At 40.5% G+C, this 19,263-nt stretch overlaps 2 long non-coding RNA genes across 2 annotated transcripts; both read right to left on the bottom strand.

The window, feature by feature from the left end:
* Positions 1-223: 223 nt before the first annotated feature.
* Positions 224-1,874, bottom strand: LOC136844643 (uncharacterized). The gene is made up of 2 exons (XR_010854940.1): positions 1,381-1,874; positions 224-567 (listed from the first exon to the last, which is right to left on the bottom strand). It is a non-coding gene; the product is annotated as an uncharacterized lncRNA (long non-coding RNA).
* A 14,058-nt stretch (positions 1,875-15,932) lies between these two features.
* LOC136844642 (uncharacterized) lies at positions 15,933-17,383 on the bottom strand. Its single transcript, XR_010854939.1, has 2 exons — positions 17,181-17,383; positions 15,933-16,260 (listed from the first exon to the last, which is right to left on the bottom strand). It is a non-coding gene; the product is annotated as an uncharacterized lncRNA (long non-coding RNA).
* Positions 17,384-19,263: the final 1,880 nt, after the last annotated feature.

Below are 19,263 nucleotides of genomic sequence, written 5' to 3'. Positions count from 1 at the left end.
ATTTTGTGGTCATATCCTGTCATTCTGATTACTGTTTAGCAAAAGATAACCTCTTTCTGGGGTTAGGGTAGGCCTATGAAAAACTTGACTTTCGGCGCCTCTTGAACATTTTGTAAATTTATAACGCCTATTTTAGGGAATAAAGTATATATACACTTATGTATATACTTACAAATTAGCCCTGTACTACGTATGACAGAAGGGAGCATTGTATTGAAACTGGTTTATGAGAAACATGAGCGTTTATTTGAAGAGACGAGAGACAGTACAATGTTTGGATTCCTAGGGAAGACTTTGTTTGTTGGAGCTTCCAAAAAAAACCGGAGGATTTCTCCAGAGGAAGGAACTTGCTATCGTCGGCAACGACAGAGCAGCTTCCTTAGTTTTCGTCAGACAAGAAGATTAGCCCCAAAAGCCGCCCCATGGCCTGTATCCGAAGCCACCGAAGCCCCATGGGCGGTATCCATAATACCCGTGAGGACCTGGCACAGGCTCTGGCTCCGGCATGGCTTCAGCCACTTCCATGACGGTGAAAATAGCCACCAGGAGCAGGAGGACGAAGTCGACCTGCAGATGGGGCAAATGATCATTAGTTTATAGAAGAAGAAGACGTCGCCGTCTCGCAAGTGTAAACAACTGAGATGATACATTCTAAATTCATGCTAAACCGCGACTAAGTTTTCAAAATTTAAGCAGCTATTTTCAGGATGAAATTTAACCTTATAACTGAAGGAAAATTGTCGATTAGCATTACTTTTTGGTTTAGGAATGGAAATCATAGTTAAAAGAACAACATCGTAAAGTTTTATAAATAAAATAACTAATAACCTTTGAATTAAGACTCATGTTAACTTTTGCAACAAGAAAAGGATTTAGGACCAAGCTTTGACTTTTGAAGTTCCAGCAGTTCTACTGCAAGATTAGGATGATCATTCTTCCACAGTTTCGTCACAGCAGCAATAGACCTCACAGAAAACATGGTCTTGAAGGGTCTGAATGCAAAAGAAGATGAGAATTATGAGGATGTTATGCACTCTGTACAAGGAGCTCATTGAACGACGGTGCTAGAGAGGAATACGGAGATCACCTGCTGATGACCAAACAGGGAACCATATTCAAAATAAGTCTGGGCAACGGAGCAAAAAATTCCTCAAGAGAGTTAGGTTAGGGTGAGTCCACACTATTCTAAAACCCGGCCTAAAGAAGTCAGTAGTCTGTTGCATACATATCGCGAGCAAGTTGAGAGAAATAAAAATATTCCCTGTAGAGTAATGTAGTCGGTTCAAAGTCTATGAGAACTGTTCTAGGAGACTTTGTATCAGTCAGCTAAGTCCCACTGACACCATGTGGTGCAGGTGACTGCAACAGAGTCAAACTCACCGATTTCATGATGAACAATCAGAAGAGAATCGTTTGCGGCGTCTTGAGATGACGAAGGCACAGAACTCAGCTTGTCTGGGACCTGGAAGCCGCCTGTATTTATATTCGGGCCGTTCCTTTGGTCTCTGGTTGCCAATAGACGTCTCTTCAAAACCGATCTTTATTCCCCTTACTTTCTTTATTCCGCCTCGTCTCTCACAAGACACTCCATAGCTGCGTTTGGTGGGCAATAATGGCCACGAGAATCCTACTTACTAATCCTGTCAAAGATATTATTCAGTAATATTTTATTCGTTCTTGTTTGCGTGTGGAGAAAGAACTGCCAACTAGAGGATAAATTGGTTTCATAAGAACGAAACAGAGGTCAAAACCCTTGCTTTGTCCTGTAGGACAACTTTTTTGCTGAGGCTGATGCAACAGGGGCTTCCCAGGTGAGGGTTTTTCGCAGGTTGGCTTTTTTCTCGAAGAACGCCTGTAGTAGTACCATTGTTGTAAACCAGTTCATGTGCGTATAATGCGTATCCACACACAGACCATATATATATATATATATATATATATATATATATATATATATATATATATATATATATATATATATACATACATAAATAAAGATAAAATCCACGAAGGAAACGGAAACACTGGAGTGCTGAGGCCTTTCGACACTAGTCCTTTACTTAGCAGACTGAAGGAATATAAAAGTATGTTTACAAAGAAAGCTCATATAAATGACAGAAGGGGATTATAAAGGAAACATATGTACCTGGAATCCAACACAATTGAAGAATTAATACCACTGCCAAAACAGGATTAAATACTTTAGAGGTTTTTACAAAGGATTAAGATCAACCGTTCAGGAGCAGGGACAGGACAATTAAAAGATTATACAGGTTCGTGACTGACCACCTAAAAATTTTTAGTACAACACAATAATTTTCTCTCTTTTTTTTTTTTTTTTTTTGTAAACAATAATAACTTTTTGCAAGATGAACATTTTTACAAAAAAAAATTATATTAAACATACGGATATACAGAAAATATATATCAAGTAGCTACCTTGTAATTAAGTCAGTGATTTTATCTTTTAGGTCATTCTTGAACATTTTTCTAATACAGGGGTCCAAATAATACATGCCAGGGCTAAGATTAAAATTACAACTGGAAGTAAGCTGGATAATAGCGGACTCCAATAGATTTCTTGAGGAGAAATCTTTCGATCTGGCAATCACTGAACTTTCAGTCCAATTTATCCTGTGAGAGTTTTCACTTAAATGAATGAATATAGCATTGGATGCTTGTCCAGTTTTGACTGAATACTTATGTTGCTTAATACGTACATCTAAATCTTTGCTAGATTGGCCAATATAAAATGAAGGGCAATCCAAACATGGAATTTTATATATTATGTTGTTGTTTTCTTTAGGGCTATTTTTTATTAACATTCTTTTGAGTGTGTTATTATAAGAAAAAACGAGGTTTACATTAAAAGGTTTTAACAATGATTTTATGTTTTCAAAACCACTAAAATAAGGCAAGCTAATAATGTTCTTAGGGTTTCTTTCTTCATGTTACTTTCACTATAAAACTTTTGTGGGCTTTGTTATAACAAATATCTAGTATATGTGAAGGATAACATAAATCTGTCCCTATTTTTCTTATGTATTCAATTTCTTTATCCAAATACTGGGGACTGACAATGCGCAAGGCTCGTAAAAACATAGAGGAAAAAATTGATATTTTGATGTTGAGGTGATGGCCTGAATAAAAATGGACATAAGTTAAGTTGTTGGTTGGTTTCCTATAAATACTGAATTTAACTTGAAATGGTTCTCTATGTATTAAAACATCTAAGAAAGGGAGGCAATTGTCTTTTTCTAATTCTAACGTAAACTTAATGGATGGTACCTGGTTATTCAAATTACAGAGTAAATCATTTACATCAATACCAGCAGGCAAAACAGCTAAAATATCGTCAACATACCTATACCACTTTAAAGGAGTATAAATGATATTAGGTATATATCGTTTTTCAAAGAATTCCATGTACAAGTTTGAGAGGAGTGGGGATAAAGGGTTGCCCATTGCCATACCAAATATTTGTTGGTAAAAGCACCATTGAATGTAAACTTACAATCACAAATGCACAACCTAGTGAGAGAAATGATATGACTTACAGGTAGAGGTAATTCGTGATGGATTAATTCATTACTAAGATACTCTAAAATGGAATCTATAGGAACTTTAGTAAAAAGGGAACAAACATCAAAACTAACGAATCTATCAGTGGGGCAAAAAAGTGATTTTGTTTAATTTATCAACTAAATCTAGGCTATTATATACGTGAGAATCTGAGATAGTTCCAAGTAACGGAGACAAGAGTTTGGTAATATATTTCGAAAGTTTATATGATATTGAGCCAACAGTACTGATAATAAGCCGCATAGGATTGTTTTCTTTGTGTTTTTACTAATCCGTACAAGTAAGGTAACGAGGGAAATTTTACCCACAACTGACCTATTAGTTCTTTTTTATCTTTAAGGATTTTTTTCACTGTGCTGTTGAAACATTTTATGACTTGATCAAGGGGATTTTTTGTTAGTTTTTTGTATGTCGTATCATCATCTAGTAGGGTCTGCGTAGTCGCTACCTTCTCCAAGTCTCTTTCGGCTGCGCATTCGACCAGAATTCAACTCAAGTTCCTGAAGAAGTGTCTGTCTGAACAAGTGCTCCCTAAATCTTTGCTACCACGCCGTTTAAGAAGATATGACAATCACCCATTCAACGAATTCAGTGCCATGATGTTAAAACGCCACATAGCAGCCGCAAAGCAAGAGAAGAAAGAAAAATTTAAGGAACTAAAAAAAGCCAGAATTTCATTTAATCATTCTATCCCGGATAATTGGAAGGACTCGCTGCGACAAGAAATTTATGGAAAACTTCGTAGGACTACAGATGCCCTAACAAGAAAACTCGACAGAAAACTAAAAAATCTTATCGATAGCAGTGACTGGACCAATAGTGCACGCAATGACTGTGTTATAAATTTATCAAGTAAACAAATAAGTGAAAATGTTGTGAGTGCGCTTGGATATGGTTTATCCTTTTTTGTATCTAACAGACCCTCGGCTTTAACGATTGCGTCGTCCCTACGTGTATTTGAAAAACATTGTGATATTCCTCAAAATCATATTGATATAGTTAAAGGTATCATTTATGGAGCTGCGAATGTTAAGCATGAAAGCAATTTCCCTGCTCGGTATAAGAAAAGCTTGGCCGACCTTAAAAAAGATAAAAAAAAAAGACAATACAATCCACATCACAAAAGCTGATAAATCGAATCGTATTGTAATTTTAGATAAAGTTGACTACATACTAACATACTAACATACTAACAAAAAATCCCCTTGATCAAGTCATAAAAAGTTTCAACATCACAGTGAAAAAAATCCTTAAAGATAAAAAAGAACTAATAGGTCAGTTGTGGGTAAAATTTCCCTCGTTACCTTACTTGTACGGATTAGTAAAAACACAAAGAAAACAATCCTATGCGGCCTATTATCAGTACTGTTGGCTCAATATCATATAAACTTTCGAAATATATTACCAAACTCTTGTCTCCGTTACTTGGAACTATCTCAGATTCTCACGTATATAATAGCCTAGATTTAGTTGATAAATTAAACAAAATCACTTTTTGCCCCACTGATAGATTCGTTAGTTTTGATGTTTGTTCCCTTTTTACTAAAGTTCCTATAGATTCCATTTTAGAGTATCTTAGTAATGAATTAATCCATCACGAATTACCTCTACCTGTAAGTCATATCATTTCTCTCACTAGGTTGTGCATTTGTGATTGTAAGTTTACATTCAATGGTGCTTTTTACCAACAAATATTTGGTATGGCAATGGGCAACCCTTTATCCCCACTCCTCTCAAACTTGTACATGGAATTCTTTGAAAAACGATATATACCTAATGTCATTTATACTCCTTTAAAGTGGTATAGGTATGTTGACGATATTTTAGCTGTTTTGCCTGCTGGTATTGATGTAAATGATTTACTCTGTAATTTGAATAACCAGGTACCATCCATTAAGTTTACGTTAGAATTAGAAAAAGACAATTGCCTCCCTTTCTTAGATGTTTTAATACATAGAGAACCATTTCAAGTTAAATTCAGTATTTATAGGAAACCAACCAACGACTTAACTTATGTCCATTTTTATTCAGGCCATCACCTCAACATCAAAATATCAATTTTTTCTTCTATGTTTTTACGAGCCTTGCGCATTGTCAGTCCCCAGTATTTGGATAAAGAAATTGAATACATAAGAAAAATAGGGACAGATTTATGTTATCCTTCACATATACTAGATATTTGTTATAACAAAGCCCACAAAAAGTTTTATAGTGAAAGTAACATGAAGAAAGAAACCCCTAAGAACATTCTTAGCTTGCCTCATTTTAGTGGTTTTGAAAACATAAAATCATTGTTAAAACCTTTTAATGTAAACCTCGTTTTTTTTCTTATAATAACACACAAAAAAGAATGTTAATAAAAATAGCCCTAAAGAAAACAACAACATAATATATAAAATTCCATGTTTGGATTGCCCTTCATTTTATATTGGCCAATCTAGCAAAGATTTAGATGTACGTATTAAGCAACATAAGTATTCAGTCAAAACTGGACAAGCATCCAATGCTATATTCATTCATTTAAGTGAAAACTCTCACAGGATAAATTGGACTGAAAGTTCAGTGATTGCCAGATCGAAATTTCTCCTCAAGAAATCTATTGGATCCGCTATTATCCAGCTTACTTCCAGTTGTAATTTTAATCTTAGCCCTGGCATGTATTATTTTGACCCCTGTATTAGAAAAATGTTCAAGAATGACCTAAAAGATAAAATCACTGACTTAATTACAAGGTAGCTACTTGATATATATTTTCTGTATATCCGTATGTTTAATATAATTTTTTTTTGTAAAAATGTTCATCTTGCAAAAAGTTACTATTGTTTACAAAAAAAAAAAAAAAAAAAGAGAGAGAATTATTGTGTTGTACTAAAAATTTTTAGGTGGTCAGTCACGAACCTGTATAATCTTTTAATTGTCCTGTCCCTGCTCCTGAACGGTTGATCTTAATCCTTTGTAAAAACCTCTTAAGTATTTAATCCTGTTTTGGCAGTGGTATTAATTCTTCAATTGTGTTGGATTCCAGGTACATATGTTTCCTTTATAATCTCCTTCTGTCATTTATATGAGCTTTCTTTGTAAACATACTTTTATATTCCTTCAGTCTGCTAAGTAAAGGACTAGTGTCGAAAGGCCTCGCAGCACTCCAGTGTTTCCGTATCCTTCGTGGATTTTATCTTTATTTATATATTCATCATGTTCCATATTTTCGTGATTCAGTTATACATATATATACATATATATATAGGTATATATATAAAATTATATATATATATATATATATATATATATATATATATATATATATATATATATAAGTTTGTGTGTGTACCATTGATTTCCTCAAAGTGAGAAAGGATAGTAAACTTTGGCAGCCAAATTAACTATTTAAATAATAAATCTGAAATGAGGGTTTTACGCCCATGCAGCATAGGCTATCTACAGGATAGTCTCACCAGCTGTACTTTGGCCCTCTAACACACACACACACAAACACACACACACTGAGCTATTCCCCTCTATCTTCCGTGGGCGTAGTTCCAGAGAAAAACAAAGCAACAGTCACTGTCGGATATATCTTTCAAATGCAGAGTTAAGGATGGATGATAATGACACATTCGTTTAAGCTAAGACACTATCATCATCATCATCATCATCTGCTTCACTCACCTGATGACACCTTTTCAGCTTTGTTCTTTACTCTCGGGAGTTTCCTGTGTACCATGCCTCTCTCTTCCTACACCTTAGTGATGCCATCTATCTAGCACTTTCCACCATCCTCTGGTCTACCCAGTGTTTTCCATCATCCTTTGGTCTATCCAGCGCTTCCCAGCACCCTCTGGTCTATCCAGCGCTTTCCAGCACCCTCTGCTCCATCCAGCGCTTTCCAGCACCCTCTGGTCCATCCAGCACTTTCCAGCACCCTCTGGTCCATCCAGCACTTTCCAGCATCCTCTGGTCTATCCAGCGCTTTCCAGCACCATCTGGTCCATCCAGCGCTTTCCAGCACCCTCTGGTCTATCTGGCACTTTCCATCACCCTCTAGTCTATCTGGCGCTTTCCAGCACCCTCTGGTCTATCCAGCGCTTTCCAGCACCCTTTGGTCTATCATTTTGGTCTATTCAGCGCTTTCCACCACCCTCTGGTCTATCCAATGCTTTCCATCACTCTCTGGTATAACCAGCACTTTCCATCACCCTCTGGTCTATCCGGCGCTTTCCATCACCCTCTGGTCTATCCAGTGTTTTCCAGCACCCTCTCGTCTATCCAGCACTTTCCAGCACCCTCTGGTGTATCCAGCGCTTTCCATCACCCTCTGGTCTATCCAGCGCTTTCCAGCACCCTCTGGTCTATCCAGTGCTTTCCATCACCCTCTGGTCTACCCAGCGCTTTCCAGCACCCTCTGGTCTATCCAGTGATTTCCATCACCCTCTGGTCTATTCAGCGCTTTCCATCACCCTCTGGTCTACCCAGTGTTTTCCATCACCCTCTGGTCTACCCAGCACTTTCCATCACCCTCTGGTCTATCCAGCACTTTCCATCACCCTCTGGTCTGTCCAGCTCTTTCCATCACCCTCTGGTCTACCCAGTGTTTTCCATCACCCTTTTGTCTATCCAGCGCTTTCCATCACCTTCTGGTCTACCCAGTGTTTTCCATCACACTCTGGCCTATCCAGCGCTTTCCATCACCCTCTGGTCTATCCCATGCTTTCTAGCACCCTCTGGTCTACCCAGTGTTTTCCATCACTCTCTGATCTATCCAGTGTTTTCCATCACCCTCTGGTCTACCCAGTGTTTTCTATCACACTCTGGTCTATCAAGCACTTTCCTTCACTCTCTGGTCTATCCAACACTTTCCAGCACGCTCTGGTCTATCCAGCGTTTTCCAACACCCTCTGGTCTATCCAGCACTTTCCATCACACTCTGGTCTATCCTGCACTTTCCATCACCCTCTGGTCTATCCAGTGCTTTCCATCACCCTCTGGTCTATTCAGCGCTTTCCATCACCCTCTGGTCTACCCAGTGTTTTCCATCACCCTCTGGTCTACCCAGCACTTTCCATCAACCTCTGGTCTATCCAGCACTTTCCATCACCCTCTGGTCTCTTCAGCTCTTTCCATCACCCTCCGGTCTATCCAGTGCTTTCCAGCACACTCAGGTCTATCCTGCACCTTCCAGCACCCTCTGGTCTATCCAGAGCTTTCCAGCCCCCTCTGGTCTATCCAGTGCTTTCCATCATCCTCTGGTCTACCCAGTGTTTTCCATCACCCTCTGGTCTTTCGAGCGCTTTCCGTCACCCTCTGGTCTATCCAGCACTTTCCATCACCCTCTTGTCTCTTCAGCTCTTTACATCACCCTCTGGTCTATCCAATGCTTTCCAGCACACTCAGGTCTATCCTGCACTTTACAGCACCCTCTGGTCTATCCAGTGCTTTCCAGCACCCTCTGGTCTATCCAGTTCTTTGCACTTTTTGGATTTGACTACCATGTTGACATGTTTTTGGAACATTTAAATACACAACACCAGATCATGAAATTTACCATTGAGATTGAAACCCATAATTTTCTCCCCTTCATTGACGTAGAGGTAACTAAGGATGAAATTGGCTTCCATACAGGTATTTATAGGAAGAACACTTACTGGACATGGCACGAATTTTTATAGCTTGTGTTTTTGCAATTTTAAAATGAATTCCTTGGTCACTTTCCTTCATAGAGTCATTAATCTGACTTCAAGTTGTTCCAGCATTTCATTTGGAGGTGATTATCCTCACATATTATTTTAAGAATAATTACCACCCACCAGTGATTGTCCATAGAGCCCTCAACAAATTGCTTAATTTGAAACTTAACCCCCCACCTTTAGTCCTTAACCCCCCACCTTTAGTCCATAGTGCCCCCAAATTATGTTTGCATGCAAGATTTCCTTTTTTACATGACTATAGATTTCGGAAAAAATGTATCAGGCTATTCAACGTTCTTAATCTGAAGCTAATCGCAATAAACCCATGAACCACTGGGTCTCTTATCCATGTCAAGGACAGGATTAGCCACTTGTTTACTTCTGGTGTGATTTATAAATATAATCGTCCTAGATGTGATCTTGGCACTTACATCGGTTGTACCAGGAGGCTGGTAAAAGTCCGAATCTCGTCTCATCAGGAAGTTCGTTTTAGAACAGGCTGGCGATTGTCCAGTCCCAAGCAGTCCAGTGTAAGAAATCACAGCAAAATTTGGAAGACATATAAATGCTAAGGATTTTAGTATAGTGGGGAGAACCCGATACGTAGAAGAATTAACCAGGCTTGAATCTATTATGATTAAATTAACTGTCCCTGCCCTTAATCACCAGTCAACTTCCACCCAGGTGTTCATCGCTTGACGTACCTACTGTAACCTATTAGTTTATACTGACCCCCCCCCTCTCTCTCTCTCTCTCTCTCTCTCTCTCTCTCTCTCTCTCTCTCTCTCTCTCTCTCTCCCTGCATTGGTTGTCTGTGTCAGTTTGCTTTACACTAACTGTCTGGGTAGGTGTCTTCTGCAGTTCGTTTTGTCCAGGCCTCCTCCTGCTTTTCGGCCTCCTGCAGTTGCATTCTTTTTTCTTTAAATGCTTTTTTAAAAATATCTTTTTTAAGTGTTTTTAAGGTTGTCCTTTTTTTCAGTTATCCTTTAATATGGCACTAACAAGTATATAATGTGTATACCTTTTACTGTTTATACACAACTACTGTTTAAGTTCATTGCTTTTTCAGCCTTGAAAATGTATCGAGAGATACGAAACGTCGGCGTATTATTAAATGTTTAAAGAAAATAGTACGACATTCTGTTACTCCAATTTGTCTGTTGTTTAGTGTCTATATATATATATATATATATATCTATATATATATATATATATATATATATATATATATATATATATATTATATCTTTATATATATTATACTGTATATATATATTTATTTAAAAGTATTCAGGTACTATGTACTTACAAAAAGGAGATTTGTATTAAAACTAGCAACGAGAAGCATGAGCGTTTATTAGAAGAGACGAGAGTAAATACAATGTTTGGATTCCGAGAAAAGACTTTGTTCGTTTGAGTTTCCGAAAACCGATTGATTTCTCCAGACGAAGGAACTTGCGATCGTCGGCGACGTCAGAGCAGTTTCCGTGACCTTCTTCGTCAGGCAAGTTGATCAACCCCAATAGCCGCCATATGGCCTGTATCCGAAGCCACCGAAGCCCCATGGGCGGTAAAACCCATGAGGACCTGGCACTGGCTCTGGCTCGGCATGGCTTCAGCCACTTCCATGAAGGCGAAGAGAGCCACCAGGAGCAGGATAAGGCGACCTGCAGATGAGACAGACGTTCATCAGTTCACCAAAGAAGAAGAAGAAAGCCTCGTCTCGCGAATGTAAACAACTGAGATGATATATGCTAAATTCATGCTAAACTGCGACTATGTTTTCAAAATTTAAACAGTTATTTTCAGGATGAAATTTAACCTCATGACTGAAGGAAAATTGTCGCTTAGCATTAATTTTTGGTCTAGGAAGGGACATGATAGTTAAACGAACTACACTGTCAAGTATTATAGATAAAATAAATAACTAATAAACTGTGAAGTGAGACTCATGTTAACTTTTTCAACAAGAAAAAGATTTAGGACCAAGCTTTGACTTTTGAAGTTCCAGCGATTCTGCTACAAGATTAGGACGATCATTCTTCCACAGTTTGGTCACAGCAGCAATAGACCTTACAGAAAACATGGTCTTGGGGGGTCTGAATGCAAATAAAGAGAAGAATTTTATTAGAATATTTTGCAATCTGTACAAAGAGCTCATTGAACGAAGGTTCTAGAGAGGAATACTGAGATCACAAGCTGATGACCAAACAGGGAGACATATTTGAAATAAGTCAGGGCAAAGGAATAAAAAATTCCTCAGGAGAGTTAGGGTAAGTCAACACTACACTAAAACCTGGCCTAAAGAAGTCACTAGTAGTCTGTTGCATACATATATCACAAGTTGAGAGTAATAACAATATTCCCTGTAGAGTAATCTAGTCGGTTCAGAGTCTGTGAGAACTATTTTAGCGACTTTCTTGTGTAGTCACTAAAAAGTTGAGATTAACAATAATATTCCCTGTAGAATTATCTATTTGGTTCAGAGTCTATGAGAACTGTTTTGGAAGACTTTTGTGTATCAGTCAACGAGGTCCCACTGACGCCATGTGGTGCAAGTGACTGCAACAGAGTCAAACTCACCGATTTCATGATGAAAAATCAGGAGAGAATCGTTTGCTGCGTCTTGAGATAACGAAGGCACAGAATTCAGCTTGTCTGGGAACTGGAAGCCGCCTGTATTTATACTCGGGCCGTTCCTTTGGTCTCTGGTTGCCAATAGACGTCGCTCCAGAACCGATCTCTATTCTCTTTCCTCTCTTTATTTCGCCTCGTCTCTCACAAGACTCTCCAGTTACGTTTGGTGGGCAATAATGGCCACAAGAATCTTATTTACTAATCCTGTCAAAGACATTATTCAATATTTTATTCGTTCTTGTGTGCGTCTGGAGAAAAAACTGCCAACTAGAGGATAAATTGGTTTCATAAGAGCGAAACAGAGGTCAAAACCCTTGCTTTGTCCTGTAGGACAACTTTTTTGCTGAGGGTGAAGCAACAGGGGCTTCCCAGGTTATGTTTTGCGCTGGTTTGCTTTTTTCTCGAAGAACGCCTCTCGTAGTTCCATTTTTGAAAACCAGTTCACGTGCCTATGATGCGTATACACACAGACGCAGACACACACACACACATTTATGTATATATATTATATATATATATATATATATATTTTATATATTATTTTATATATATATATATACCCATCAGTGATTATTATAGAGCTCTAACAAATTATATAATTTATACCCCCACCTGTAGTATCATTGATTTCCTTAAAGTGAGAAATGATAGTAAATTTTATGCAAGATTAATTTTTTGAATGGTAAACCTGAAATGAGGGTCTTCTGCCCATGCAGCATATCAACAGGATAGTCTCACCAACTACACTTTGGCCCTCAATCTCTTCTCTCTCTCTCTCTCTCTCTCTTCTCTCTCTCTCTCTCACACACACACACACACAGAGTGCCATTCCCCTCTACCTTGCATGGCCGTGGTTTCAGAGAAAAACAAAGCAACTGTCACTATCAGATTTACCTTTCAAATGCCGAGATCCGGCTGGATGATGATGACACCTTGGTTTAAGTTAAGACACCAGCATCATCATCATAATCATCATCATCTGCTTCATTCACGTGATGACACCATTTCAGCTTTGCTCTGTGCTCTCTGGAGTTTCCTATGTACAATGCCCCCTCTCTTCCTACACCTCAGTGGTGCCATCTATCCAGCACTTTCCAGCACCCTCTTGTCTAATTCAGCACTTTCCATCATCCTCTGGTCTACCCAATGTTTTCCATCACAGCTGTTCATCCTGGTCTTTGTTCAGCTGGTTTCCTTTGTTTCAGCCCTCTGGTCTAATCCAGCGCTTTCAGAACCCTCTGGTCTATTGCTTGTCTGTGTCAGTCTGGTCTATCGAGTACCAGCACTGCCTGTGTCTTTTAGTTTTTTATTTAATTTCCATTTTTATTTTTTTTTTCTGGTCTAACCAGCGCTTTCCAGCACCCTCTGGTCTATAAATATTTTTCTGGCAATATCTGGTCTATCCAGTCTTTCCAGGTTGTCTTTTTCTATCCCTTTTCCAGCGCCCTCTGGTCTAACCAGCACTTTCCAGCACCCACTGGTATAACCAGCGCTTTCCAGCACCCTCTGGTCTACCCAGCACTTTCCAGCAACCTCTGGTCTATCCAGCGCTTTCCAGCACCCTCTGGTCTATCCAGGTCTTTCCAGCACCCTCTGGTCTACCCAGTCTTTTTCCAGCACCCTCTGGTATATCCAGCACTTTCCAGCACCCTCTGTTCTATCCTTTCCGTTACCCTTTGGTCTATCCAGTGCTTTCCAGCGCCCTCTGTCTAACCAGCACTTTCCAGCACACTCTGGTCTAACCAGCACTTTCCAGCACCCTGTGGTCTAACCAGTGCTTTCCGGCACCGTCTGGTCTATCCAGTGCTTTCCAGCACACTCTGGTCTAACCAGCACTTTCCAGCACCCTCTGGTCTAACCAGCGCCTTCCAGCAACCTCTGGTCTAACCAGCACTTTCCAGCACCCTCTGGTCTAACCAGTGCTTTCCAGCACCCACTAGTCTATCCAGCGCTTTCTGGTACCCTCTGGTCTGTCAAGCGTTTTCTGGTCTATCCAGTGCTTTCCGGCACCCTCTGGTCTTTCCAGTGCTTTCCGGCACCCTCTGGTCTAACCAGTGCTTTCCTGCACCCTCTGGTCTATCCAGTGCTTTCCAGCACCATCTGGTCTAACCAGTGCTTTCCAGCACCCTCTGGTCTAACCAGCACTTTCCAGCTCCCTTTGGTCTAACCAGCGCTTTCCAGCACCCTCTGGTCTACCCAGCGCTTTCCAGCATCCTCAGGTCTAACCAGCGCTTTCCAGCACCCACTAGTCTATCCAGTGCTTTTCGGTACCCTCTGGTCTATCAAGCGCTTTCTGGTCTATCCAGTGCTTTCCAGCACCCTCTGGTTTATCCAGTACTTTCCAGCACCCTCTGGTCTAACCAGACTTTGCTTTCCAGAACCCACTCTGGTCTATCCAGCGCTTTCTTGCACCCTCTGGTCTATCCAGAGGATTTCCAGCATCCTCTGGTGTAACCAATGCTTTCCAGCATTTCTGGTCTAACCAGCACTTTCCAGCTCCCTCTGGTCTAACCAGTACTTTCCAGCAATCTCTGGTCTACCCAGGGCTTTTCCTCTGGTCTAGACCAGCGATTTCCAGCACCTCTGGTCTATCCAGCGAAAATATAATAACCCTCTGGTCCAGACAAGCGGCCTCTGGTCTATCCAGTGCTTTCCAGCACCCTCTGGTTTATCCAGAAAATCAGCGGCATTCTTATGGGTGATTTCCAGCATCCTCTAGTCTAACCAGTGTTTTCCAGCACCCTCCAGAAGTCTATCCAGATGCCTTCCAGAACCCTCTAAACCAGCCCCAAAACAATTCTGGTCTTACCAGTCTGGATCTACCCAGCCAGCACCCTCTGGTCTACACAAGTGCTTTCCAGCACCCCAGACCCATTCTTTCAGCACCCTCTGGTCTATCCAGTGCTTTCCAGCACCCTCTGGTCTTATTGCAGCACTTTCCAGCATCCTAAGTCTAACCATTGACTTTTCCATCACCCTCTGGTCTATCCAGCACTTTCCAGCACCCTCTGGTCACCAGTGTTTTCCAGAAGCCTCTGGTCTATCCAGCGCTTTCCAGCATCCTCTGGTCTATCCAGCACTTTCCAGCACCCTCTGGTCTTCCACTAATTTTCCAGCCCCCTTTTAATCCAGTGCTTTCCACCACCTCTGGTCTGATCAATCCAACACTTTCCAGCACCCTCTGGTCTATCCAGCAATTTCCAGCATCCTCTGGTCTTTCCAACAAATCCAGCAGTGATTTCAATCCAGTCCTTTGGGACCACCCTCTGGTCTAACTAGTGATTTCCATCACCCTCTGGTCTAACAAGCACTTTCCAGCGCCCTCTGGTCTATCCAGCGCTTTCCAGCACCCTCTGGTCTATGCAGTGCTTTGCCCTTTTTGGATTTGACTACCATGCTGACACGTTTTTGAAACATTTAAATGCACAAAATCAGTACATGCAATTTACCACTGAGATTGAAACCCATAATTCTCTCCCCTTCCTTGACATAAAGGTAACTAAGGAGGAAATTGGCTTCCCTACAGGTATTTATAGGAAGAACACTTTTACTGGCCTTGGCACGAATTTTTAAAGCTCGTGTTTTTACAGTTTTAAAATGAATTCCTTGTCCCCTCTCCTTGTCTGTGTCAGGTTGCTTTACTCTACCTCTGTGGGTAGGTGTCTTGTGCTTTTCGTGTTGGCCCTGGCCTTCTTCTGGTGTTCCGTTCTTTTTTATTTAAATATTTTTTTGAAATATCTTTTAAGTGCTTTTAAGGTTGTCCATTTTTAAATTGTCCTTTAACATGTTTTTCACAAGTGTGTAACGTGTATACCTTCTACTGTTTATACACAGTAACTGCGTAAGTTCGGTTTTTCAGCCTGGAAAATGTATCGAGAGATACGAAACGTCGGCATATTATTAAATACTTAAAGAAAATAGAACGCCTTTCCTTTACTCCAATTTGCCTATATATATACTTATATATATTTATAAAGCAGTCAGGTACTATATACTTACAAAAGGGAGCATTGTATTAAAACTAGCAACGAGAAACATGAGCGTTTATTAGAAGAGACGAGAGGCAATACAATGTTGGATTCCGAGAGAATACTTTGTTGGAGTTTCCAAAAACCAATTGATTTTTCCAGAGGAAGGAACTTGCTATCGTCGGCAACGACAGAGCACCTTCCGTGACCTTCTTCGTCAGGCAAGTGGATCAACCCCAATAGCCGCCATATGGCCTGTATCCGAAGCCACCGAAGCCCCATGGGCGGTAAAACCCATGAGGACCTGGCACCGGCTCTGGCTCCGGCATGGCTTCAGCCACTTCCATGACGGCGAAGAGAGCCACTAGGAGCAGGAGGGCGAAGGCGACCTGCAGATGAGACAAACGTTTATCAGTTCACCAAAGAAGAAGAAGAAAGTCTCGTCTCGCGAATGTAAACAACTGAGATGATATACAGTATGGTAAATTCATGCTGAACTGCCGACTACGCGTTCAAAATTCAAACAGCTATTTTTAGGATGAAATTTAACCTCATGACTGAAGAAAAATTGTCGCTTAGCATTAATTTTTGGTCTAGGAAGAGATATAATAGTTAAATGAACAGCATTGAAAATATTATAGATAAAATAAATAACTAATAAACTGTGAAGTGAGGCTCTTGTTAACTTTTTCAACAAGAAAATGGATTTAGGACCAAGCTTTGATTTCTGAAGCTCCAGCGATTCTGCTACAAGTTTAAGATGATCATTCTTCCACAGTTTGGTCACAGCAGCAATAGACCTCACAGAAAACATGGTCTTGGAGGGTCTGAATGCAAATGAAGATAAGAATTCTGAGGATATTATGCATTGTGTACAAATAGCTCATTGAACGACGGTGCTAGAGTGGAATATTGAGATCACCTGCTGATGACCAAAAAGGGAACCACATTCGAAATAAGTCAGGGCAAAGGAACAAAAAATTCCTCAGGATAGTTAGGATGAGTCAACACTACACTAAAACCTGGCCTAAAGAAGTCACTAGTAGTCTGTTGCATATATATATCACAAGTTGAGAGTAATAACAATATTCCCTGTAGAGTGTTCTAGTCGGTTCAGAGTCTATGAGAACTATTTTAGCGACTCTCTTCTGTAATCACTAACAAGTTGAGATTAACAATAATATTCCCTGTAGAGTTATCTATTTGGTTCAGAGTTTATGAGAACTGTTTTGGGAGACTTTTGTGTATCAGTCAACGAGGTCCCACTGACGCCATGTGGTGCAAGTGACTGCAACAGAGTCAGACTCACCGATTTCATGATGAACAATCAGGAGAGAATCGTTTGCAGCGTCTTGAGATGACGAAGGCACAGAACTCAGCTTGTCTGGGACCTGGAAGCCGCCTGTATTTATACTCGGGCCGTTCCTTTGGTCTCTGGTTGCCAATTGAGGTCGCTCCAGAACCGATCTCTATTCTCGTTACTTTCTTTCCCTCCATTCGTCTCTCACAAGACAGTTCTTTCACCAGTTGCGTTTTCGGGGATAATGGCCACATAGAATCTTTCTGTCAAACGGCATTATTAAATAATTTTATTCGTTATTATGTGCCCTCTGGAGAAAAAGTACCAACAACAAGAGAAAAACAGATGGTCAAAAACCTTGCTTTGTCCAAAGGACAACTTTTTTGCTGAGGGTGAAGCAACAGGGGCTTCCCAGGTTATGTTTTGCACTGGTTTGCTTTTTTTTCTCGAAGAAAACTTCTCGAAGTTCCATATTTATAAACCAGTTCATGTGCCATTATATGCGAATACACACAGGACATACAGACACATTTATAAAGTTATGTAATATATATATATATATATATATACCAAATATATATATATAAATATATATATATATTATATATATATATATATATAATATAATATATATACAATATACAATATATCAGGACCTTATAGCAGTAACTTGATGTATCATTGAGTTTTCTTATGGACTGCCTAAAATACACAAGGACAGTAAATAACTTTGGCAGCCACATTAACTCTCTAAACAGTAAAACCTGAAGCCAGGGTCTTATGCCCATTGCAGCATATCTACACCATATAATCAGCTGCACTTTGACTAATGCCCTCTCGACACACACACACACACACACACACACACACACACACACACCTGATTTGTTCATGGTTAGTTTTGCATGGGCGTGGTTCCAGAGAAAAACAAAGCAACAGTCACTGTCAGATTTATCTTTAAAATGCCGAGTTAAGGCTGGATGATAATGACACCTTCGTTTAAGCTAAGACACTATCATCATCATCATCTTCATCTGCTTCATTCACTTGATGACACCTTTTCAGCTTTGCTCTGTGTTCTCAGGAATTTCTTGTGTACCATGCCTCTCTCTTCCTGCACCTCAGTTATGCCACCTATCCAGCGCTTTCCAGCACCCTCTGGTCTGTCCAACGGTTTCTTACACCCTCTGGTATATCCAGTGCTTTCCATCACCCTCTGGTCTATCCCGCGGTTTCCGTCACTTTCTGGTCTATCCAGCGCTTTCCATCACCCTCTAGTCTATCCAGTGCTTTCCAGCACCCTCTGGTCTATCTTCCAGCACCTCTGGTCCAGCACCTTCTATAGTCTATCACTTTTACTGGCTTTCCATCACCCTCTGGTCTAACCAGCTCGTGTTCCTGCACCCTTTCTAAAATGCTTTCCATCACCCTCTGGTCTATCCAGTGTTTTCCATTAACCTGGTCTATCCAGTGCTTTCCATCACCTCTGGTCTATCCAGTCCCTCAATGATTGGTCTTCCATCACCCTCTGGTCTGTCCAGTGCTTTCCTTCACCCTCTGGTCTATCCAACAGTTTCCTACACCCTCTGATATATCCAGCGCTTTCCAGCACCTTCTGGTCTGTCCAGCGCTTTCCATCACTCTCTGGTTTGTCCAGCAATTTCCATCAACCTCTAGTCTATCCAACAGTTTCCTACACCCTCTGATATATCCAGTGCTTTCCATCACCCTCTGGTCTATCCAGCACTTTCCATCACCCTCTGGTCTATCCAGCGCTTTCCAGCACCCTCTGGTCTATCCAGCACTTTCCAGCACCTCTGGTTTGCTTCCAGTGTCTATCCATTCCAGCACCCTCTGGTCTATCCAGTGCTTTCCATCACCCTCTGGTCTATCCAGCACTTTCAGTCACCCTCTCCTCTCTATCCAGGGAGTTAGTCTTTCCAGCACTCTGCAGCATTATCCAGCACCCTCTGGTCCAATCCAGCGCTTTCCATCACCCTCTGGTCTATCCAACGCTTTCCATCACTTTCCAGCATCCTCTGGCCTACCCAACACTTTCCATCACCCTCTGGTCTATCCAGCACTTTCCATC

Source organism: Macrobrachium rosenbergii, chromosome 13, assembly GCF_040412425.1.
Source record: "Macrobrachium rosenbergii isolate ZJJX-2024 chromosome 13, ASM4041242v1, whole genome shotgun sequence".
NCBI lineage: Eukaryota > Metazoa > Arthropoda > Malacostraca > Decapoda > Palaemonidae > Macrobrachium > Macrobrachium rosenbergii.
Note: the sequence above shows the minus strand (reverse complement) of the source record. Positions and strands in the feature narration are given on the sequence as shown.